The sequence below is a fragment of the Chionomys nivalis genome, chromosome X (assembly GCF_950005125.1).
Source record: "Chionomys nivalis chromosome X, mChiNiv1.1, whole genome shotgun sequence".
NCBI lineage: Eukaryota > Metazoa > Chordata > Mammalia > Rodentia > Cricetidae > Chionomys > Chionomys nivalis.
The window spans coordinates 125,906,462-125,930,899 of NC_080112.1; the positions used below are offsets into that span (position 1 = coordinate 125,906,462).

The window sequence follows — 24,438 nt, forward strand, 5'->3', positions numbered from 1 at the left end:
CAGAGAGTCCGGTTTTATTCCATGCTTTTTCAGTTCCAGTCCAGCTGGCCTTGGTGAGCTCCCAATAGATCAGTCCCTCTGTCTCAGTGGGTGGGTGCACCCCTCATGGTCCTGACTTCCTTGTTCATGTTCTCCCTCCTTCTGCTCCTCATTGGGACCTTGGGAGCTCATTCCGGTGCTCCAATGTGGGTCTCTGTCTCTATCTCCATCCATCGCCAGATGAAGGTTCTATGGTGATATGCAAGATATTCATCAGTATGGCTATAGGATAGGGCCATTTCAGGTTCCCTATCCTCAGCTGCCCAAGGAACTAACTGGGGACATCCCCCTGGGACCTGGGAGCCCCTCTAGGTTCAAGTCTCTTGCCTACCCTAAAATTATTTTAAAAAAACATTGAATTTAATGTTAAGGCATGAAATTTATTAGAAATATCAACTATATTCACCAAAAACTATTTGTTGAACATCTATTATAGCATCAACATTAAGCACTGAAAAAATAACAGGAGATAAGTGGAATTGGTGTCTTTTATATATGAACCAACTAAGAAGATTATTAGATAATTTAATAAGTTGGGATTCAACAAGTACACCGTCTACTACCAGTGTACATCCAGGAATTTGATGGTAAATGGGTGAATTCTGTCTAGAAATAAGAGATTAACATTATAAGAGAAATAAGTGGAAATGATTTTTTGGTAGTAAGAGTACACTAGATTCACTAGATTCTTAGACCACCCCTCTACTAAAGAAAGTTGGAGACATTACTTAAAACAGAAGTTTTATTCATTGAACTGCTAACAGTGGAGTAGACAATTGTAAGTTCAGGGAACTGAAACAGAACCACAGAAATATAAACACTTCATGGAGTTGCCTTTTCTTTAGAGTCATGTGAAAAGATAGTAACATTCAAATGTTGAAAAACTGACAAAAATGTTTGATAGTTTCCTAAGTCTAAAGGAATGCAATTGACAGTGGAAGATTATTAAAATGAGGAGTCTGGTAGCCATGCCAGTCTGTGGAAGAAACTTTGAATTCCCCTGAGAAGTTTCAGAGTGAACTGGTAAGTGTCATCCTCCACAGATATTGAAATAAATATTGCAGGTATATGTGATATATAATAAATACTTGAATAATAGGTTAAATGATCAGGAGATGGTGGGGCATAGCTAAGTGGTAGAATCCTTTTGTGGTCTGCACAAATACTTTGATTCCACCTCTATTATCATAGATATGCCCATGAGCAAACAAAGAAGCTCAAATGATTACATCTGTGCATCAATGGGCTGAGAGCCCCTCTTTTGGCCAGCTGCACATTTAAGAATATACAGTGGCTGGGTAGTAATATGGCAAAAGCAACTGGATGTGGAGGTTCAAAATAATGTTAATCTGTAAATGTCTAGAGTGGATACACTAGGGAAGAATGGAAAAAGGGTAACAAAGCAATGCAGCTAAGCCAATCACTTCTAACCACTTCTGCCCATTTTCATAATGTATAAGAAAGAGAGAAAGAAGAAAATGGGAGCAAAGATGGCAGGGGAGGGTAAGAACTAAGTTAAAAATGAGAGAAAGCCCTTTCTCTTAGACATAAATCATAGTTTTCTATACATATGGGAAAATATGTTGTCAATGATGATATTAACTAATTATATTAATATCAATTTTACTTTATACTATATTAGAACTGATTTTATATTAAATGCAGTTTATGTGGACTGCTGATCTCCCTCAGTTTTCAAACTCTTTCTAGATCCTCATTATTTATTTAGTTAAATTACTTCTTCACATTGTAGAAATTGCTTTCTGAATTATATAATGTGAAGGTGTCACATTAATCTCTCAGAAAAAAAGAGTTCTTTAAACATATGTACATGCTTGCTGCAAAAAATTGAGTTGTAAGTGAACAAAGAGCCAAGTTTTTATTCTGTGGCTGAATGATAAATGAGGTGACCATAGCCCAGTTTTTATATATGCTAAAGTTTTGTCCTTCTCTTCTCTCACCAAACTTACAAGCACAAACTCACTTCCCTAAAAAGCATAGTTATTCAAACAACATGGAAATATTGAACTGTTTTCTGAAGATGCCATATATTCATGTATATTTGAATCTTTTTCTTTTCCTCTTTCAGGCAGATATTTTGTATGGTGTATTTCAATGCAAAATTGATTGAGGGGTGAGAAACACAAAGTCAGGAGATGCCTCATTAAGGATCTTAGAAGCAGGAAGAACATAGCCACACTATATATTTTGGGGAAAATATGATACAGGTTTTTTATCACATAAACAGAATTGCCTTGAAGGTATAAATTCAATAATGAAAAGGCAATAGAAAAAGTATATTCAAGCCACAGTCTACCAACATCATTAGGCTGTAGAGCTTTTGGAACTTCCTGACAACTGTTCTGAAGTTTAGGCTTTGCACAGATATTGTGGTGGTATGATGTTTACTTTTAATTTTCATTGGTTAAGGAATAAAGAAACTATCCTAGGGAAATCAATGAAAATTTCATAACCTGAACATCCTTTAGTCATGTGTCTTCATGGGATTACAATGGAATCAAACAATTAGAAACAAAAGGCTAATATGTTGCTATAGGGTTTTATTATTTACTTTAAAAGAAAGATTTAATGTTTTCTTTATGTGTGCATGCATGCACGTGTTTTTTTTTTGGTGTGTTTATGTGTGTATGTGCGTGTCTGTATCTGTGTGTGTTGGTAGGTATCCGTGTGTGTATCTTTGTGTACTCATACCTCTTGAATCCGGAAGGGAGTTGAGTCTAGTTGGACCTCCTGGAGATGGAATTACAGGTGGTTGTGAGCTGGGTGACTTTTAATATTAAAAACTGAACTCCAGTTCTCTGCTAGAAGAGCAAGTGCTTCTTTTTGTTTCTAATTAAATTTTTATGGAATATACCTTGATCATGCTTTTCCCGTCCCCACCTCATCCTAGATTCTCCCCATTTCCCTACTCACCCAAATTTATGCTCTCTCTCATCTACTTTTTCCCTCTCTATCTTTCTTCTCTCTCTTTCTTTCTCCCCTTCTCCTTATATCTCTCTTTCAAGAAAAAAACAAAAAAATCAAAACAAATAAATCCCAGTAAGACAAAACAATGCTGAAACAAAATCTCCCAAACTAAACAAAAACAAACAAACAAAAGAACATAGCTTCTTTTGTGTTGGCCAACTACTCCTGGGAAGAAGACCTGTCCTAGATGTGGTGATTATACCCAGACTCCACTGAAAAAGCTGATTTTCTCTTGACCAGAAGGTATCAAATGCAGAAAGCTTTTGTTTCAGAATGGGATTCTATGACCACTTCCCGCTCTCAATGTTGTGATTTTGTCCTGTTCAAAGCTGTGAAGATCTTGTGTGTGATAGCAAGTACTCCTAATCCCTGACCACTCACTATGACTAGTTATTCTTTACTTGACATTTGTTTCCTGAGCCATTGATAAGCATGCTATTACAATATAACGTTAATAATTCACTCTTTGGACATCCCAGACCAAAAGTATCTCTACTTTAAAAAGCTTTGAACAAGAACTACATAGCAAAGATGGGGACTGGTGAGTTCGGTTGCCTAGTACTCACAACCATAGTTACAAATCTCTATAATCCTGGACACAGAGGCAGGTAGATTCCTGGAACTCACTGTCCAACCAGCCTAGCAGAATTGGTTAGCTTCAGATTCAGGGAGAGCTCTACATCAAACAAATAAGATAGAGAATTGTCAAAATAAAACCACCCAATATTAATCTCATCAAAGAAACTTCTTTTTACAACAGGACAGAGACCATTGTAGATATCCACAAGTGGTCAAAATGCATTTAACAACTAACCATAAGGCACCTACCTGAATTGATAAGTTTAAACTCCAACCCCTACACCTAAGACTCAGGAAACATCTCAGAAGAGGGGTCGTAAAATTATAAGAGTCAGAGGATCGAGACATCTGCTATGAAGATAGTATCTTCTATATATGACAGGGAGCTGCACTCATGAAATCTTAACAAAATCATAGCCTAAACAAGACCTTCACAATGACACTTTATATTCCAATGTGGATAGGGGAAATACCATATGCCCCCTCCGGTGGAAAGCTAAAGATGATTAATGACTGAGGAGAGATGGAGAACAAGTCTTCTCCAGGGACTAGATCCCTGTTAGGTTATCCAATCCCAAACTGTCAGCCCTAAATATGTCTACATAAAAACAACTATAAATGAACTCAGCAGGTTGAATTTGTGTGTGTGCATGTGTTTGTATAAGAACAGTAATTAAAGAAGGAGTCATGAATTTGAAAGGGAGTGGGGGGTCACAGGAGTTGAAAAGGGAGAGTGTGGAGTGTAAATGATGTAAAAAATTATTCATGTATGAAATTCTCAAAATGATAAATAAATATTAAAATAATATAATCATAAGACAAAATTCTACTTGAAGGACAACATCTGAGGATAAGAATGTATGATAAAAGTTCACTTTAGATGCCAGCTACTCCAAATGAGAAGTTGGCTGTTAAAAAAAACACTCAATGTTTCAGTCTTTTGCTGAGAGTTGCTAATATGGCGAAACTGTTTTAACTATTCTCATGGACTTGGGCAAGCAGAAATCACACACTAACTTTAGAGCATGCTAAAAACTTAGAAATAGCAGTACTTGATTATTTGATAAGGATATTTCCTGAAGGTCATTTTTTCCCTAAAGCGTATTTTTAAAGTGATTTGGACTAAGAAAGGAAATTCTCTTCCTTTGTGTCATGTGTTCATACATGGAATAAGTTAAATGAATCTTAATAAGTTAAATCTTAATAAGTTAAATGATCTTGTTCATTTATAAACAGTGAATAATGAAAAAGAGCTTGAAATATGAATAAATGAAAATGTCATCTCAAGAATTAATCTTCAGTATATTTAATTTAAATATAATTAATCTATTGAACTTTGAATTCTTTCAACTCATTTTCATTACTTACATGTTCATGAGGTATATTATTAGTATTGGTCTGTGTGTGTGAGAAAGAGAGACACAGAGAAGGAAAGAGAGATGGGGAGGAAAGGATGGAGGAAGGGAAGGGAAGGAGAGAGAGAGCAAGAAAGAGAGAGAGAGAGAGAGCACGCACGTGATTGTGTGTATGCGCGCCATGGTACTTGTGTGGAGTTCAGAGAAAATTTTGTGAAATCAGTTATCTCCTTTGACCTTCTCATGTGTCTTTTTGGGTCAAACTCAGCTTACCATGCTTGCATGGCAATTGCCTTCACCCACTGATTGATCTTGCCAGCCCTTACATTCATATATCTTAAAGAGTTACATGTCAGATATCCTGCATATCAGGTATTAACATTATGATGCATAACAGTAGCAAAAATATAGTTACGAAGTATGAATGAAAATAATTTTATGGTTGGGATCACCACAACAAAAGGAATTGTATTAGAGAGTCACAGCATTAGGAATAACATAACTCTAATAAGTTATGTTATTTCCATTTCTAAGGTCTTGTGTTCACTACATGTTTCTTCTCAACATATTATATTATTCTGTGTATGTATGTGAGTGCCTACATGCACATATATGGTGCCTATAGAGTCCAGAGGAAGACTTTGGATCCCCTGGAACTGGAATTACAGATGGCTGTGGGCTACATAATATGGGAACTGAACTCAGGACCTCTGGAAGAGTAGCACGGACTCTTAAATGCTGATACATCTCTACCATTCCTTAACCAAATGTTTCTCTTTTGTAGCCTCCAGTTCTTGCTTCAGATTCCTATTTTCTCTGTTTGTTATGAAGTTTTTCTTCCCGTTTCTATTGGCATTTTATATTGGATTTTCCCCCCACAAAATCTCAGGTGTCCTAGTGTGTGCTTAGGTGTGGAGCACTAAAGAGGTGACATGAGTTTTGGGGTAGGTAGTGTCTTCTAGTGCTATTCTATTTAGGATTCTATGTGATAAGCCTCTTATCAGAAAGCCTTGAGCTGCTTTATCCTAGAGGTCAGGTTCTCTAATGACAATGCTTTTCACACCATGTATCGTAAGTACTTCTTAACTGACCATATTCCTGAGTCATATGAGAAAAGATGGCTGAAGACCTCAAGTACTATATAGAAGGTTGGTATTAGTCCAGTGTCTTTTTTTTGGTGCCTCTGTTTTAGCTGAGCTCAGTACTGCTGTAGTCAGAGATGATCTTACCATGTCCAGTCTCCTGTTAGAATGGTGGATGAATGTCTCTTCATACGCCTAACTTTGGAATGGAGAGGTGAGGAACTGAATTCTAAAACGGATTTTTTTCAATCAATTTTTCTGCCTGCCAAATCTTCCCCTTTTGAAATATTCTGCACATTAGGCTTAGTTCTCCCTTTACCCAGCTTTTAAATTAAGATTTAGTTTTCTTCAGCCCATTAAGTCATCTAACTCCCATATCTTTGCCTACTAGTACTCAGAATTTTTAGTAGTTTCAGAAAGTTAGCTTACAAAATAATGGCTTTCATTATGGCATAGTGAAACATTACTTTTGTTGGTCTGCCTTTCTCATCCTCCTACCTCTCTCCTGCCAGTGCTCTTTGCTCCCAATAGCTGTCTTCCTGGTTTCGTGTCATATTCCATTAAGTATCCCCTTAAGATCATTTCCTCTTCTCTCATAGTTCCATTTCTAGTATCATGACAAAATTTTGTCTTTATCATCTCCTATCTCATACTTTGTCTTTATATATTCATGCCATTCTTTTTAGATTAAGCGTAACTACGCAATCTTAGAATTCACTGTATAGCCCGCTGGCCTCAAAAGCACAGGGATCATCTTGCCTCAGTTTCTGAGAACTGGGATTATAGATGGGAACCAGTATCTTTATGTTTTTTAAAAACACTCATCTTTCTCATAAATAAGACTATTTGAAGAGAGAGGATCCACCTATTAATGTGTTCTTTCTACCATTCTTAACTATTTATAGGGCAGACAATTCCAATCAAAGGGAGAAACTCGACAACTGATTTAAAAGCCTGACTTAATAAAACAATTGATAAAAAGCTAAATTCTGTAAAAAAATATTCACAAGCTTGTCCCCATAATACAATATATGATATATTAAATATATAATCACTAAAATTAAATCATATTGGCAATTGCAAACACTAATGGAATAAAACACAGCAAAATAAATGCATAAAATATTTAACATAAAATAATTTATTAGTAAAAACGGATAGAAGTTCTTTGGTAGAATTTTTGGGGTGACTTGTGTAAACTATCATATTATCAGCAAATGTGAGAGTTTGACTTCTTTTCTGGTTTATATCCTCTTGACCTACTTTTGGTGTCTTATTGCTCTAGTTAGGACCTCAAGAACTATATTGAATAGTTATGGAGAGAGTGGACAACCTTGTCTTGTTCCTGATTTCAGTGGGATCGCTGGGAGTTTCTCTCCATTTCGTTTGATGTTGACTGTTGGCTTGCTGTATATTGCCTTTATTATGTTTAGGTATATTCCTTGTATCCCTGCTCTCTCCAAGACCTTTATCATGAAGGGATGTTGTATTTTGTCGAATGCTTTTTTGGTATCTAATGAGATGATCATATGGTTTTTATTTTTCAGTTTGTTTATATGGTGGATTACATTGACAGATTTTTGTATGTTGAACCATCTCTGCACTTTTGGGTATATATCCGAAGGATGCTCAATCGTGCCACAAGGACATGTGCTCAACTATGTTCATAGCAGCTTTGTTTGTCATAGCCAGAACCTGGAAACAACCTAAATACCCCTCGATCAAAGAGTGGATAAGGAAAATGTGGTGGTACATTTACAAAATGGAGTACCACACAGCAGGAAAAAAAAATAACATCTTGAATTTTGTAGCCAAATGGATGGAGGTAGAAAACATTGTTTTGAGTGAGGTAACCCAGACCCAGAAAGACAATTATCACATGTACTCACTCATAAGCGGTTTTTAAACATAAAGCAAAGAAAGCTAACCCACAAATCACAATCCCAGAGAACCTAGATAACAATGAGGACCCTAAGAGAAACATACATAGATCTAATCTATATGGGAAGTAGAAAAAGATTAGATCTCCTGAGTAAATTGGGAGCATGGGAGCCTTGGAAGAGGGTTGAAGGGGACGGGAGCAGAGAAAAGTGAAGAGCTCAATAAAATCAATAAAAAATTAAAAATCAACAAAATAAAATGATTAATCTTCAAAAAATTGACTGATATGCTAATTAGCTTACCAATAAATGATAATAGAATAAATGGTTAACTACTTTGAATATATGCTTATAGGTTAATCAGAAAAAAGTCCAAGGGTCATTGATTCCTATAATCAGACAAGAGTTAAATTTGCACATTTAACAATGACAATCCCTACATTACTCAGCTCAAAGGCTGAGGATTGGAGTCTTAGGGTTACTGTTGCTGTGATGAAACACCATGACCAAAGAAACTTGGGGAGAAAAGGGTTTATTTGGTTGATATTTCTACAGCACTATTCATCATTGATGGAAGTCAAGACAGGAATCAAAACAGGGCAGGAAACTGGAGGCAGGAGCTGATGCAGAGGCCATGAAAGGATGCTGCTTACTGGCTTTTGTCTCATGGCTTGCTCAGCCTGTTTTCTTAAATAACCCAGGATCATAAGCTCAGGGGTGGCACCATTCACAATGGGCTGTTCCCTCTCACATCAGTCACTAATTAAGGAAATGCCTCACAGCTGGATCTTAGGGAAGCATTTTCTCAATTGAGGTTCCCTCTTTCAGATGATTTTAGCTTGGGTCAAATTGACAGAAAACTAGCCGGGACAACTGGAATACTAGAATATGGAATTATTCAAACTCTAGCTCTGTAATAATATTAATAGCCGAAGCTGGCTGTCAGTCAGCTAGGAGTCTCCGTCACAGTATATCTGATCTCTTCGAGTAGCTGAGGTTTCCTAGTTCTTAGTAATGAATGTTCCCCAAAAAGAGAGCCAAGCAGAGGACAATCATTTTAGACTGCATTCTATTTGTTGAATGAGTCTCAAAGTACCACTGAGGTTCAAGAGAGGATACATGGATTCTGTCTCTTGATGGGAGTGTGGTGTGGTTCTGGTAGAACTCGTGGGATTGAATAAATTGCTGTGGCAAGTTTTTGAAACTATAATTGACCACACTTGTTTTTCTACATTAAAAAGAAGAGGAAAGACCATTGAGAAGACTCAGTGGGTAAAAATACTTGATACACAAACCCAGTGGCTTGAATTCAATCCCAAGGTACCATGATGAAAGGAGAATCAACGCCTCTAAATTGACCAGATTGTTCTGTGACCTCCACACATGCACCTTGTCATGTGTCTTCCCCCCACAATTACAACAATAATAAAAATAGAGGATGAGGCTAACGAGGAGGATGAAGAAGAAGAGGAGGAAAGAGAAAGAGAAGAAATTTTCTATTATTTATGTGTAAAATCAAACTCCAGGACAACAGTGGAAGAGGAGGAGAAGAAGAAGATACAACTAATCTCTTGGTCAGGATAGTGTTTCATAGTTGAAAGACAAGTGCTAGTGTAACCATTGCTTTATTAATTAACTCGGATTTGCTTTAAGGTAATGGATAAAATCCCCAAGTCTAGACAAGCACCAACAAGTTCAACTAGACCCTATCTTCCTATCACCACTAAAATAAAAAGAATAGTTGGTGCAAATACATTTTCACTAACATCCTATCTACTAAAAGTACATCAGTAACCTCTCCTGTAGCAAACATACAAACAAACCAAAATGAGGCAATCCATAAACATATGAGTGACAAGACAGGGTATTAATTTGCTTTCTCTTCAAATAAATCATTTAGCATTACTTCTCTGTGAAAGTAATTTATAGAATACAAGTTCATTCTCTGTTTATAACTAAACACAGGCCACATTATTAGGATGAACCATTACTTGCCTCTCAGCTATGTTGACCTATATATTTATGGGAGCATTTTGATTTTTAAAATCATGCTCATAAACATTTAGTAATTGCTTGTCATATTTTTCCTTCAGAAATTTGGATGTCTGCTTAGAGACTACTGACACAGAATAAGTGCAGTTCCATTAAATTTTATGCAATGGACATTTGATGATCCAAGTCAAATTCTAGGTTACTTTTAGTAATGTAAGAGTAGTTTACAAACTTCATGGGTGATAATTCACATCTGAAGTTGAAAGAAAGAGGTGAAAGTAAATGTTGCGTGAAAGGGTGACTTAGAGCTTTGCGTATTTCGAAGAGGATTTGAACTAAGTGAACAAAATTTGTACAATCAATTGAAAGGTTTTTCCCTTAAGAAAATAACTTAGTGATGATCTCACATCTACTGAGAATCAGAAACGTGGCATATTTAATTCTAGAATCTGACTTTTGCCTAATGAAATTTCCTGAAAGATTTATCAGAAAAAGCAATTCTTAGGGCTCCTTTTACTATGTGAAATGTCTGGGGCATTGTCTTGTAATATATATCTTTGGGGAGTTGAAAGAAGATCTCATTTGGTAGCCCAGGCTGATCTGCAACTCACTGCATAGCTCAGACTGGCTTCAACCTCAGCAATATTTTTATTATCATATCTGTCTTAGAATTTGCATTTGTCACAACAGTCCTGTGTGAGACTAATACAAATGATTAAATTATCAAAATTATCAATTATTATCAAAACTATATAGTTTTGTTTTTAATTTGAATAATTTAATAGAGAACTCTTACTTTATGTAAAACAAACATTAACTCATTTTGTCCTCATTTGGAACTAATGATGTAAATACTATTATCTAAGTAATTTATTATAAATATTATAGATAAATACATAAATAATACGATAATCAAGGAACTATAAAGAGGTCAAGGACTCAGAGGTGAACTTAGGTAGTCTGACTCCAAAGTCTATGTTCTTCTGACTTTTGAGAGACTAAATTCCAAGCATGGAAATGAAGTTTTTAGAATCATGGAACTGTAGCACCAAAGCCTAGTAGCCTACAAGTTGTATGTGTCATTCTTTCCCAGCCCTTTGTACTGGGAGTTATCATCGCATTTTCCACTTACTCAGAAAGAACGAGTATAACACTCCAAATCCTACAACCGCGAAGAAACAATGCTACTCAACTGACCTCACAATTTCCATTGTGGAAGTCATCCTTACAGTAAAAGATCTCCACGAGCACCATTGGAGCCTTCCAATGCTCCACATGTAGCTGGTACTAACACCTCCCCCACTGGCTCTTGCTAACATTGTGCCTGAGTAATGGATGCTATTTCCCACAGATCCACAACTACTGTCAGGGAGGAGTTCTTCTATAAGGGCTCATCATCTATAACCATAAAGATGATCATTTCTGTGCCTATCACTCTGACTCAGGAACCAGACCACATTTCTGCAGGTATAATCACTGTCTAGAACCAAACCTGTATCTTTCCTAGGCTTGATGTCTTCAACTTTGTATTTCGAATACCCAGATCCAGCAATAAGACAAACTATTGTACAGGGGTACTTTATGGAAACAATTCTACATCCTAGTCTAGAAACAAGTTGCTATTTCACATAATTATACATGAAACTTACCTGATCCAATATTATCTTTTCTCTCTGGAGATGAAAACAAGTTCCAACTAAAAGTTAAAAAACAAAATTAGCTTACATATAAATAATTTATGATGTGTTTGGATTATGCATTTTCAACTTTTATACATAAAATGTTAAGTACATAGTATCTGCCAGATCTCACAAGCTGGTTTTGGAAATTTAACTCCACAAACTGACTTTATATAAAATATTGATGAACATTAGAGATGTGCTACCGAAGGAAAGTTCATGGTGGCCCTATTCTGCTCATCATGAGTTGCGTTAGGAAAGCAGGACTCATTCTTAGTTATTAGCATGAAATATGAATAGATAACAGGTGAAATTTTTCATTCTTAGACAGCTCATATAAAATTAATTGAATTAATTATATATTTACTGTTTGCTCAATTGTATGCATGTACCATGAAAATATCACAAAGTTAATTATTCATTCTTACAAATAAAAATTTGAAGAGAAAGAAAATCTGTCAAGGTTTTATGATGAAACAGTGAAAAATATTATCATCTATGGAAATGGAGCTTTAAGGGCACAAATTAAGCTTTGCGTGTCCAAGGTACTTGGCTTTTCACAGCTGAATACAAGTGCACGCTCTTATTTCTAATAGAGAAACTTAACATATAAATAAGACTTCCTAAAGAAGGTGGTTTGTTTAAAGTATGCCTTGAATCTTGCAAAAGAATAAAGCAGGTGCATGCTGTGTGGTTTCCCCCAAATGTCTGATTTTATTTTGGAGTCCAGGGCATCTGATAAGCTTAATTTCGTGGTTTTAATATTTGCTATAGTGTAAGGTGAGCAAAAGGGAGACTGGCTTTGCTACGGATGTTAAATGATTACACAAGTTTGGTTTGTCTCTCCCTCCCTTGATCAAAAGGTCAGCAGCAGATGGCTATGTGTCATGGGTATGAGCTGCAAACTGAAACAGTTGACTCCGGTGAAATGAACCATGTAACTCAGAGAGCTACAGATGTGGATCTCAGAGGCACACTAGGAAGGATAAATTTGTCATATTAAATTTGTTATATTCAGGGAGAAGTATAGGTAAATACTCTGGAGGCAAAAGTTAGAATGACAAAAGCAAGGATCCTAGGAGTAACTGAATTTGGAATAATCAGCTTCTCTCCTTCTTCTTAAACTTTAAGTTCTCCTTCAAGCTCACAAATTCTCACTTTATTTATATCTACTCAACTGACATGTAAAAACCTGGCCACCATACTTTTGTATCTATCCTTCCCTTCTCAGCTATGTCAGGGTGAGCTGAGAATGGACCAATTTTCCCTTCCAGAAGTCTTGCAGGACAGGTTTTGTTTGTTTCTTTGGTTGGTTGGTTTTTCGAGACAGGGTTTCTCTATGTAATAGCCCTGGCTGCAGGACTGTTTTTTACTTCTTGTTGGTTCGTTTCTGTTTTATCACTCCTTCCCTCCTCAAGCTTCCAAATGAGGGCAAACTTTTCAGCATAATTTTAAGCTCTAACTTCTTATTATTCACACATTTATAGTTAGTCATTTTACTACTCTTGCTTCAATTTTTTGTTTCAAATTTGATCAACTTCTCTAGCATGTTTCAAATTTATAAACTCCGTATACACACCTACTCCCACTTCCCCAGGAAGTGACACATCAGGCTTCCCTTTTGTTGTCTGACTTAACCCCAAAATTCCAGCCCAATTTATCTCACATAAGATGCCCCAGGTTCCCAAACATAAGTTTTTTTTTATATTTTCTTGCAACTCACCATCACACAGGTGCTATGTGCTATAGATTCAGCCCCTCATGGACATATATGTCTGTGCACTTCATCCATTCCTTCCAGACCAACCCTGCCTGTTTCTTACCACCAAGACCTCAATCCTGGAACAAATATATCTCCTGAAAAACTACAAGCCAAGTGGGATAGGAGGTCAGAAGATACTGTTAATTCATGAATAGGTTAGTCACATACATGTTCAAATAGCACAAGCTAAGAAAACATGAAACGATAGCCTCTCTGCAAAAAAAAATCACCTCAGAAGGTGCCAAAAGACTAATATGAATATTGTATTTTAAATAGAATTTAATACATGTGGAAAGAGTGATATTTACATGGATAGGGCTCTTTTAAAAAATGGAAAAAAACAAAAAGAAAACCCCAAAACTTTTCCCTTCTTTTAACTAGTTAATATATGGTATCAATGTGATAGCAACATAGGCATGTACACAGCCAAAGAAATGACCCCAGAAAAATGCATCACAATATTATAAAATGACAAGTGCTTTTTGATATTTGTCTATATTTTAAAGTATTTATGTAGTGATATAATAAAAATGTATGATTTTAAAGTAAAGTTCTGAACACTCTCTCTCTCTCTCTCTCTCTCTCTGGATGTTGCCTAAATCTGTCAAGTACTAACTGAGATAAATTATTTCAAATAATTAAGAAAAATCCATAAAAGGAAAAGATATTGAGACAGAGTTTTTCCATATATTTTCAAAACTACTATTGAACTCAAGGGGAACCTAAATAATCTAATGTCTTTTTTTTTTCATTCAAGAAGTTTTTAAAATTCCAGATGTGTAGGAAAAAGATAATAAAATTATAATACCATTGTTCTTTTATAAAAACCTTGAGTTCTCTTGCTAATAGTTAAGGATACTGATTTATTTAAAACATAACATGTTTCTGCTTCATAACAACATCTGTATTATTTTACATTTTTATTGGCAACTTTCACTGTACCCTGGTGATTTCTAGAAATCCTCATACTTCCTTGCTGGTCAGAGTTTCCAAAAAATAATAAACAAATGATTATTAACTATGATCTTTTTATTCTATGACCATGTACTCCATAAGAAGTATTTGAAAAGACTGAGCTATTAATTTGTGGGGAAATTAGGTCCATATACCAGATCTCAACTGCAGAAATATTTTGTGAGGTAGACAGATCATCTAGCATTGATAGTAAAACACCCACCATAAATATATTGTACCCAAGAGAGACCCTCAGCATCTGGCCTTCCACTAACATCATACACACTCCTTGTGGAATGTCCATTGTTCACAGAGAAGCTGCTGTCGCGGGTGGTGTTGCCTGCTGCTAAAGGACCCATCCAGGATTTCTCAGCTCAGGGTGATTTAGATTCCCACGGGAGATAGTAATGAATAGAGATAGTTTTGGCTCTCACATCTTGAAGATTATATAGCGGGTAGAGCTCAAAAATTATATTAAAAATAATGCAAAGCACCAGACAGCCCTTCAACAAGGAATTTTAATGTCCAAAATGTCAGTAGTTCCCAGATCAAAAAGCCCTAGACTAAATTCATAGTTCCATAAGTTGGTGTCTGGGCACCACTGATATTTTGCACACAAATATCTCCCTGAAGAATTAAGACTATAGAGGGAAAAAATAATTCATGCTGGTAGCCTTCAGGAAGGATTTTTTTTTTAATACTGTACCTACTGAAGGTCAGCAGCTCAAGTCACTGCAGATAGGAAAAGATTAAAGGTACTTCTTTTGACTTTACCCTGAACTACCCCACCCAACTCATTCCCACTGACACCTCATGTTCCTGGTACATTTTACCACTAACCCTAACAAGACATGCTCCCAAAGCCTTCATCCACACACTAGTTTCTATGATTCCTAATATTTAAAAAAAAAAAAGTTACCTAATAGGAATGGATTTTTTTCATTCAACCTTGATTCAAGATGGATCAAAGAACCAGCTTGTCAATGGAGAATATTTGGGAATATTAAAGACCTTCATGGTGCCATAGCATGTCCAAATGTATGCTAATAGAAACAGTAGTCATCAAATGCTGTTTCCTTGTCCTCGTAGGATCAATGTTAGAAATGTCTTGGCCTCCTCTTTGACGTAAGCAGGCCATATTACTGATTTTGCTCCACACGATGTACATCTATCTTGTATTCTCAGGTATAGTTCTTAACATGTCCCTACACCATTCTTCATATACTTTTTTCTCCTTTTCTTGTTGGTTACAGGATGCAACTGAATTCCAAAGCCTCAAGTATACGGTCATGCTAGAAATGGAGCAGGTTTCCTGAAAGACTGAATGCAGTGTGGACTTCTTCCACAATATATCAACTTCGCTTAGCTTATTTCACAGAGATGTTGGTACCCTTAGGCATTTCATCTATCGAATCCAGCTGCATTTAAATGCAATCATAAAGGCGGTGGTGGTGCACACCTTTAATCCCAGCACTCGGGAGGCAGAGGCAGGCGGATCTCTGGGAGTTTGAGGCCAACCTGGTCTACAAGAGCTAGTTCCAGGACAGGAACCAAAAATCTATGGAGAAACCCTGTCTCAAAAAAAAAAAATCAAAAAAAAAAAAGAACAAGATTTATTAGAAGTTTCCTAAATGATTTAGGAACTCTGATTTTGTGAAACTACATATAACAGTATCCTAGAGAATTTGGAAAAGAGAAAGGACTTCTGTGCTGTTATAGGCATGGCAAGTGGAGATAATTTGATCAAAGGCATAACCACTTACAAACAACTGGCATCCTGCTTTTAGCTATGGAAGCTATAAATGGGTCATGTAATTGTATTCACCCATACATATTATACACACCACTGATTGTGTGTTAATGTGTTTAAATTTTGTTTCGAAAACAAAATATACTGCCAGAGTGCTTTGGGTAAGCAGATTCTTGGTCAAAATGATGAACAATGTCTGGAAAAAGAGAAAGAAAACTTAGCAATATACAATAGTATTTTCACTTGAAAGCAAAAAAAAAAAAAACGCAGTAAGGTTTTTAAGATAGAGGAATAAGACAGACGTGAACTTTAAGAAACGTGTATTATAGAGGCCAACACAAGCCGAACATGCTAAATATTACCTTGCTTTCCAGATACTTATATTCCATATTTGGAAGTGAAAGCCATGAAGTGAAACAGGATGAAGTTGCTTTTTGCTGTTAAGTGATTTTTTTTTTCTGTGTTGAGGGATTTGGCTATGCTTCAGTTCTCTGGAGAAACTCTATTAAAAGAAAACAACATTTTAAAAAAATCTTTGAAACCACAAAGAGCTGAAATTTGAAGTAGTAAGAAAGTTTGGTTTCAAACCTAGAAACGCATCTGATTTTATTTTATTTTAAATTTTATCCTCAAGGAGCATATTACACGTTTTAAGACATTCTTGAAGGCAGCTTCCAAAAATCTTTCAGTTCATAGGAGTATTTGCTAGATTGCAACATTTTTATCCACTTACTAATGTCTGAATGCCACCATCACTTATGGCTAGTTCAATCCAGTGTGCGTTGTCTGCTCTTTGGGTCGTTGTGGGACATCAAACACAGCTTTACATATCTTTTGTATGTATGAAGTCCCTACCATGTCAGGGCAAAAGTGCATTATCGAGGCTAACACTCAAGCTGGAGCTCTTTGAGCAATTACACAGTCACACTCAAAATTGCAGTAGTAGATGTAGTGTGTCCTATAAAACCAACATATTGGTAGATTCTTTTCTATTGATTTCTATGAAAATGCAAAAATATGATGCATTTAGTAATGTACTTGTAGCATTGTCAAGCATGTCTCCACTGGAGATGATTGTGATTTTAAATAGGTATCAATATGAATCAAATCTAGTAAAAAAATTTTTTACATTTCTGATAACTAGAAAAATTGTCTGTAAACTAGATTCTGGCCTCATACACTTTAAATCTTGTTTGCCCTTATTATCTGCAAACATCATCAGGATTTATCATAGGGCATACTTTATGTATTAGTACAACTCTGCCCTATGTCTTCGACCATAACACAAGATATCTCATCAGAAATGGGTAGCATTCCTGGAATTTTTTCTCTCATTAGATAAAACAAGTAATGAAAACATATGTGACAGGCTTAGTTAAAAAAAAAAAAGGATCAATTTTGAGGGAGTCAAAATGTACTTCCTTGCTTTGAATTTTAAACTAGTATCTTTCATCTGTGAGCAAAGGTAAATGAAGACATTTACATCCTAAATTCAGTTTGCCCTAAGCTATATCCACTCCTTTCCAAAGCCTGGGGTACCTCAAAATTCTCTTACTACAAATGGAAGTAAAATGGAGGAAGGAATTCTGAATTGGAAGCAAAAGTAATCTTAATCAAACTTTGGCTGAATTATTTCATTTTTTTCCCCTGGTACCCATGGAGAGACCTGTCCAATAGCAGGCCCTCCAGCTTAAGCTTGACCGCAGTTAGAGTGCTTCCATCTTTATATGTCCATTTCCTTTGTTGATGAAATGTCAGGAGCCACCTTTTGGAGGTAACTTCTAGCGTGATCCTAGCCGAGATGTTGTGAGTTCCAGGGTAGGAGAATGAGAGTTAGAAATGTTAAGTAGCAGGAACAGAGATAAGAAAGAAACACAGAGACATAGCATAGTATCGGGAGGTCAATTCAGTGCCTTCTGCATACCGAGTTCTGAGTTTGCATGTGTTTAATTTCCATACACTTTTAGACCCCGATACAAAAGGGAGGGGGGGGGGAAGAAGGCAAAAGACTGCTTTAACATAAAACAAAGGAAGACCAAAGCAGTTACTTGTTCCCATACTCGAAACATCAAGCAACTACATCATTAGTTAAGCCACTCCCTAGGCCAAAACTCTTATTTCAAAAGAAGAAGCAGAAGTGTGCTCGAATTCTCTGACTGTTGGTCGAGGTGGAGAAGACCCATGGGCTATCTTAATCTCCAAAATATCAAGTAACCACACCCTAGGTCAGGGTGTGTAGCCATGCTTGTCGACAACTTTGAGCAAGCAAAATAAGCTCAAACTCTCTGGTTTTCAGACAAAGTGGAATAGGCTCACATTCTTGGGTGAAAAAAATTGTATCATGGAAATTTTCTGACAAGTAGAAGTCAGAACGTAAAAGACCCACCATGTACTCATTTGGTGTCAACATCCATCAACTAGAACTTTCTCTTGTTTCCTTCACCTTCTTCTTATTTCTTCCATCCTCTCTCTAACCCTAGGGAATATTTTCCAGCAAACCCTAAATGTACTATTTTGCCAATAATTTTAATTCATGCATATCTATGGTTAAGCTTGTATTTCCTTTTCAGAAAATTTTTATGCAGAGTATCACCATTACTCAGGCAGACCTGGTACTTTCTATCCAGCCAGGACTTGTCTTGAACTTGTAGCCCCAGCTTCCTGAATATTGAGAAAAAAGCCATGAGATACTATGCCACAGCTCTAAATTTACATTTCTAACACAACGTTTTAAGCCAAATTTACCATTAGCGGCACATGCGGATTAATATTGGGAAACCGACAAGATAGATGAAGAGGCAAGGCTCTGTGCATATCTGTGAAGGACTGATTAGATTAGTTTATTTGAGGTAGGAAGATCTAACTTAAAAGTGAGCAATAGCATGCCGCACTACACTACCACTACCACTCTTTGGGTTCCATACAGAACAATGTGAGCTGAGAACCAGTAAGTCATTCTCATCGTCACCCATTTCTTCTCACTCCGCCACCTCTCCTCTCCTCTCCTCTCCTCTCCTCTCCTCTCCTCTCCTCTCCTCTCCTCCCCTCCCCTCCCCTCCCCTCCCCTCCCCTCTCCTCTCTTCTTTTTTCTCCCCCCCCCCCCCATGACTGTAGCTGTACTATGACCAGATGTTTCAAGATTCTGCTGACATGACATCCTTGCCATGATGGACTGACCCTTTTTGTGGAATATTAGTTTAAGATGTGTTACATTCACTTAAGCTGTGAAACATTTGTTTAATGCTGCAAAGATGTGTTGCATTCTTTTGTGTTGCAATTATTTAACTCTGTAAAGCTGTGTTACTTTTCCTGTCTAAAACATCCAATTGATCTAATAAAGAGCTGAATGGTCAATAGCTAGGCAGGAGAGAGAAACAGGCGGGGCTGGCAGGCAGAGAGAATAAATAGGAGGAGAAATTTAGAAAAGTGGGGGAAATCAAGAAAAGGAGAAGGAGAGAAGGACACCAGGGGCCAGTCACCCAGCCACAGAGTAATAAGGAAAGATACATAAAGGTAAAAAGCCCAGAGGTAAAACATAGTTAAAGAGAAATGGGATAATGCAAGTTAGAAAAGCTGACTAGAAACAAGCTAAGCTGAAGGTCGGGCATTCATAAGTAAGAATAAGTCTCCGTGTATTTATTTGGGAGCTGGGTGGAGGGTCCCCAAAGAGTAGAGAAATAAAATAAAATAAAACTACAGCCCCCCTTAAGTAAACCCATACTTCTTCAAGATACTTTGTCAGGTATTTCGTCAAAACAATGAAACAACTAACACAGAATAAAAGGTAACATTAACAATGATTTCATGAATTTGGAAAATGAGTTGAGATATTTGGTTTTTAGATTTTCCTATTTCAATTCATGGTCTAGGGACAGACAAATACCTCAAATTAGAGATTGCCCTCACAGCTCATGAAATTCTTTTTTTTTTTTTTTTTTGAGACAGGGTTTCTCTGTGGTTTTGGAGCCTATCCTGGAACTAGCTCTTGTAGACCAGGCTGGTCTCGAACTCACAAAAATCCGCCTGCCTCTGCCTCCCAAGTGCCGGGATTAAAGGCGTGCGCCACCACCGCCCGGCCCAAGCTCATGAAATTCTTAAGAACATGTTTATGTGGATTAATCATGCCTATAATTTAATGTCACTGTGTGTTGACTTACAACTCAGATACAAATAGAGCTTTGCATGTTCAGATTGTTAGCTAAATTACCTATGACTTCAAACTCTTCAGCCAGGCAAAAAGGACTACCACACTTTCCTAACTTTTTGCTATAAGCAAAGAATTTTATGACAAAAATAAACAGAAGCATACAGACCTAAACCCATAAATTCTGTGGGCTACTGCTTTAAAGAGCCGCATATTTGCTCAAGGACTAGGGGAGCTTGCCTAAAAGAGAACAGGTCCTGGGAATTCTCTCTGAATGTGATCTATTTTTGTCAACATTCTCTTTCAGTTTAAACAATTCATTTACATATACTTAAATTCCTTTAGATGCTTGACTTTAAAGTTTTACTTCTGATGTACAGAGTTAATATCTTTAGTAAAACGGCAATAAAATACATTAATACAACTTTCCTCTTCGAATCTACAAATCTCAGACAAATCTCACTCTAAATGTTAAAAGATTATCTGGTAGCATTTCTTTTGAGGTATTTTCTAAAGCATTTACAAGTATGTGTTGTATATACAGCAAACTATTGGAATGTCTGATTTACTTTAAATGTCTTTTCTTTCCAAATAGTCCTTAACTTTTTGACAATGTAGGATTTTCTAAATTAAATTTATTTTTGTGGTGATGAGGCTTAAATTCAGGCCTTGAGCATATCTAAAGCTATGCCACTGAGCTACAGCTCAGATACATATACAGTCAAATATTTGAAATATCTAATTTTTGTATGTGTACATGCTAGTATATGTCAATACATATTATTGTATTGCAAAAGTAAAATTTCAAAAAAAAAACACAACTGGAAAATAGGATATTACAGAATCTCAAGGCCACAAATGCAAACAGATATACATTATCTTTTTGGTTTACTAAGGGGACAACTAAAAATAAAAACAACCTTGCACAAAATTTGATCTCTGATGAACATAGCAAAAATTGGTCATTCTCCAGCCTTTGCAATTCACTTTCCACATACCCATGTTTATCATCCTTAACCACCAGAAACTATGCAGTCAATAGTATAAATCAGGTTACTTCATATCCCAGGCTATTACTGAGTGCCCAGAAAGTCTCACATTATTTATATTTTCTGTAAAATAATCTTGAGTTCCCACTAAGAGACAACTTTATATAAAATTATATAACTGCATTTTGGGATATTGATCCTATTAGTATATATCATATTAGTATATTATTCCTAATATGAAAATCTCATCTGTTAGTTTAATTCAAAGCTTTACTTTCTGTTCACTTGTAACTTACAAAAAGACATGTTGAACAAGTTAGCTATGTCAATACATGACTGTTAAACCCATGCATTACATTCCAAAAGGATTGAAAGAATATTTTAAATTCTCTGCTTATACTGCTGCTCTGTTAGGATCACTGATCCAATTAAAAACATTTGTAGACAGAACTGTAACTTTCTGTGTTATTTAAATGACAAAAAGAAGTGCACTCCTGCGTAGTCCTGCAAGATTGGGGCTAACAACTCTTTTTCTTATAAATGACCTTAGTACTTTCAATTGGCAACCTAGCACTTACCAAAGAGCCATACCCCCAAAGATTGCACATTGTCTCTCTTTTTACTACCCAAAGAAACACAAAAGGAAGATCCACTTATTGAGTTTGTTGCCCCATCCATTCCTTTCCCTGCCTTCTGTCTTCTCGGCCCAACCTTCTGTCTCCTGAATCCAGGAGACATGCCTGGTCGCTTGGATACCTATTACTCTGTCTTAAATACAACTGGAACTCATTCTCTGGAACTCATACCTGGGTCTTCCCCTCCTCACAGACTTTAGGCTCCAGGATTTCTCTACATAACCAGCGTATCCACCTGACTGTACTTTGTGATCCAGAGTAGAGCAACGATGGCCGTGCCCTGAAGGCACTCTATGTCAGCTGTGGATGTTTAACTCACCAATGGCTCCAAATCAAAGCTTTTTATTATAGCTGATTCTACATGTCCACCATAGATGCCCTGAACTGCTCCAAAATGCCTTTACCTACAGGCTTCTCTTGTTGGAACATCACTGGCTGACAGACAACAAGAAGAAAATGTGACATATTGTAAATCAACTCTTAAAAATTTTCCTAAAAGAGATAGCCACATTTCATGACTCATCACAAGTCACATGGCCATGCTTCTTGTCAAGGGGCCACAGGATGCAAATCCACTCAAGTACCTGTAAAAACAAAAAAAGACATTCGTAAGTAGTATTAAGCATTCACTGACACCAACTGCAAAACCCTAATTTTATGAGCTTTTTGTTCATGACATAGACTATTGACTATAATATTGGTCTGTATCTGCTAATATTCACCAATAGCTGGAAATAGCTTTAATTTTAAGTCAGATATAAAAGTAATTGGCTGAGAAGTAAACCCTTAATAGTTTAACGTTGTCTGCTAGAAATACTGTCAACAATAATAATGTATCTTTATCAATAACAACTAATGTTTCATTCATGAGGCATTTTTCTATGTACCTCTAAATGCTTTACCTATATTAACTCATTGAATTATCCAGAAACACAATGCTATAAATAACATTTTATTTTCATTTATAGACGAGGAAAATTAGGTGCCATGTTTTAAAAAGCAGCATTTCTCATGGTTTGCTTATTTCTATCAGCCCTTAAGTTACTCTTTTTGTTTGAATCTGTTGTCCACTTTACAGTTTGTCTTTTTATAGAGTATTTCAAGGTAAGGATTACTGACATATGTTATTATTCAGGAATGTGATGTGCAAACACTTTCTACAAATCCACAGCTTATCTTTTCATTCCTTGAACAATGGCTTTGGACTGTTGGAAGGAAAGAGAGCCACTTGTTCATTCCTGGCCACCTGGCTACCTTAAACCCAAAATAATCACACAGAAACTGTATTAATTAAAGCACTGCCTGGCCCATTAGCTCTAGCTTCTTATTGGACATCTTAGTTTAACCCATTTCTATTAATCTGTGTATTACAACGAGGTCATGGCCTACCAGCAAAGTTTCAGCATGTCTATCTCTAGTGGTGGCTCCATGGCATCTCCCTCTCCACCTTCCTTCTCCCAGCATTCAGTTCAGTTTTCCCTGCCTACCTAAGTTCTGCCCTATCAACAGGCCAAGGCACTTTCTTTATTCATTAACCAATAAAAGCAACACATAGACAGAAGGACCTCCCACACCATGGGACAAAGTACTTTAATTTTTATTAAAGTTATGCTTTCAATGTAACATTTATCAGGTTTATGAATGTATTTGTATTTTCCTAATATTTTCAAGGGTTAGCATTTGCATGTAGGTCTTTTTTTCTTGTTTGTTTGTTTGTTTGTTTGTTTTTTGAGACAGGGTTTCTCTTTTTTTGAGACAGGATAGCTCTGGCTATCCTGGAACTTGATTTATAGACCAGGCTGGCCTGGAACTCAGAGATCCAGGTGCCTCTGCCTCCAGGTGCTGGGATCAAAGGTGTGCTCCACCACCACCTAGCACATATAAGCAATGACGCAGTAATTTTTGTATAGGTATTTAAGTTAAATGACTCTCTTTTTTTGACAAACAGTAGATGACCAACAGAAAATGAACTTAATGGTATCTTTGGAGGTTTGTTGTTTCATATTATAATGTCAAGGATTTTTCTATGTTTCCCTTTCTAATTTTGCCTTTTTATTTTTACTTTTTACTCTTTATTATTATAAAAATATAATACATTTATTTGGTTCTTCTGGTAACTTCAGGGCTTCTGCTGTGAACCTCTTGGTCTGTTATATTTAAAGGAATGTCTTTGTGTAGGCTTAGGAGGGCACCACTTTGAGAACAGCTCAGAAAGAAAAAAAAAGAAACGTTGCTAGATTTCTGCTTGTTTGAGAAAACAAGATGTAAAGAGAAAACACTATTTTCACCTAAGCACAAAGACAATCTTGAAATGGAACAAAATCCAAGTTGTACAAAACCCACGTGAAAATGAAGGACACGCACACACTCTCTGGGTGAACTAAATTCCAGAAAGCAGCAAGCCATCAGAAGGAAGAAAAGAGCAGAATGGTGGGTGACAAGGAAATCTATAAAGTACAGAATTTCTAATAACTGTTTAGTGGCCAAATGTGGTGTGAGATTGAGAGATAGATTAGTCAATAAAATGTTTGCCGTACAAAAAGCGTGGGGATCTCTACTTACCTTCAGAACCCGCATTTTGAAATTTCCCTGTATGGTAGTATGCTCTTG

The 24,438-nt window shown here is 36.4% G+C and overlaps 1 long non-coding RNA gene across 1 annotated transcript; it reads right to left on the reverse strand.

The window, feature by feature from the left end:
• On the reverse strand, window positions 1–16,550 carry LOC130867873 (uncharacterized). The gene is made up of 3 exons (XR_009056481.1): window positions 16,423–16,550; window positions 11,565–11,611; window positions 1–228 (listed from the first exon to the last, which is right to left on the reverse strand). It is a non-coding gene; the product is annotated as an uncharacterized LOC130867873 (long non-coding RNA).
• Window positions 16,551–24,438: the final 7,888 nt, after the last annotated feature.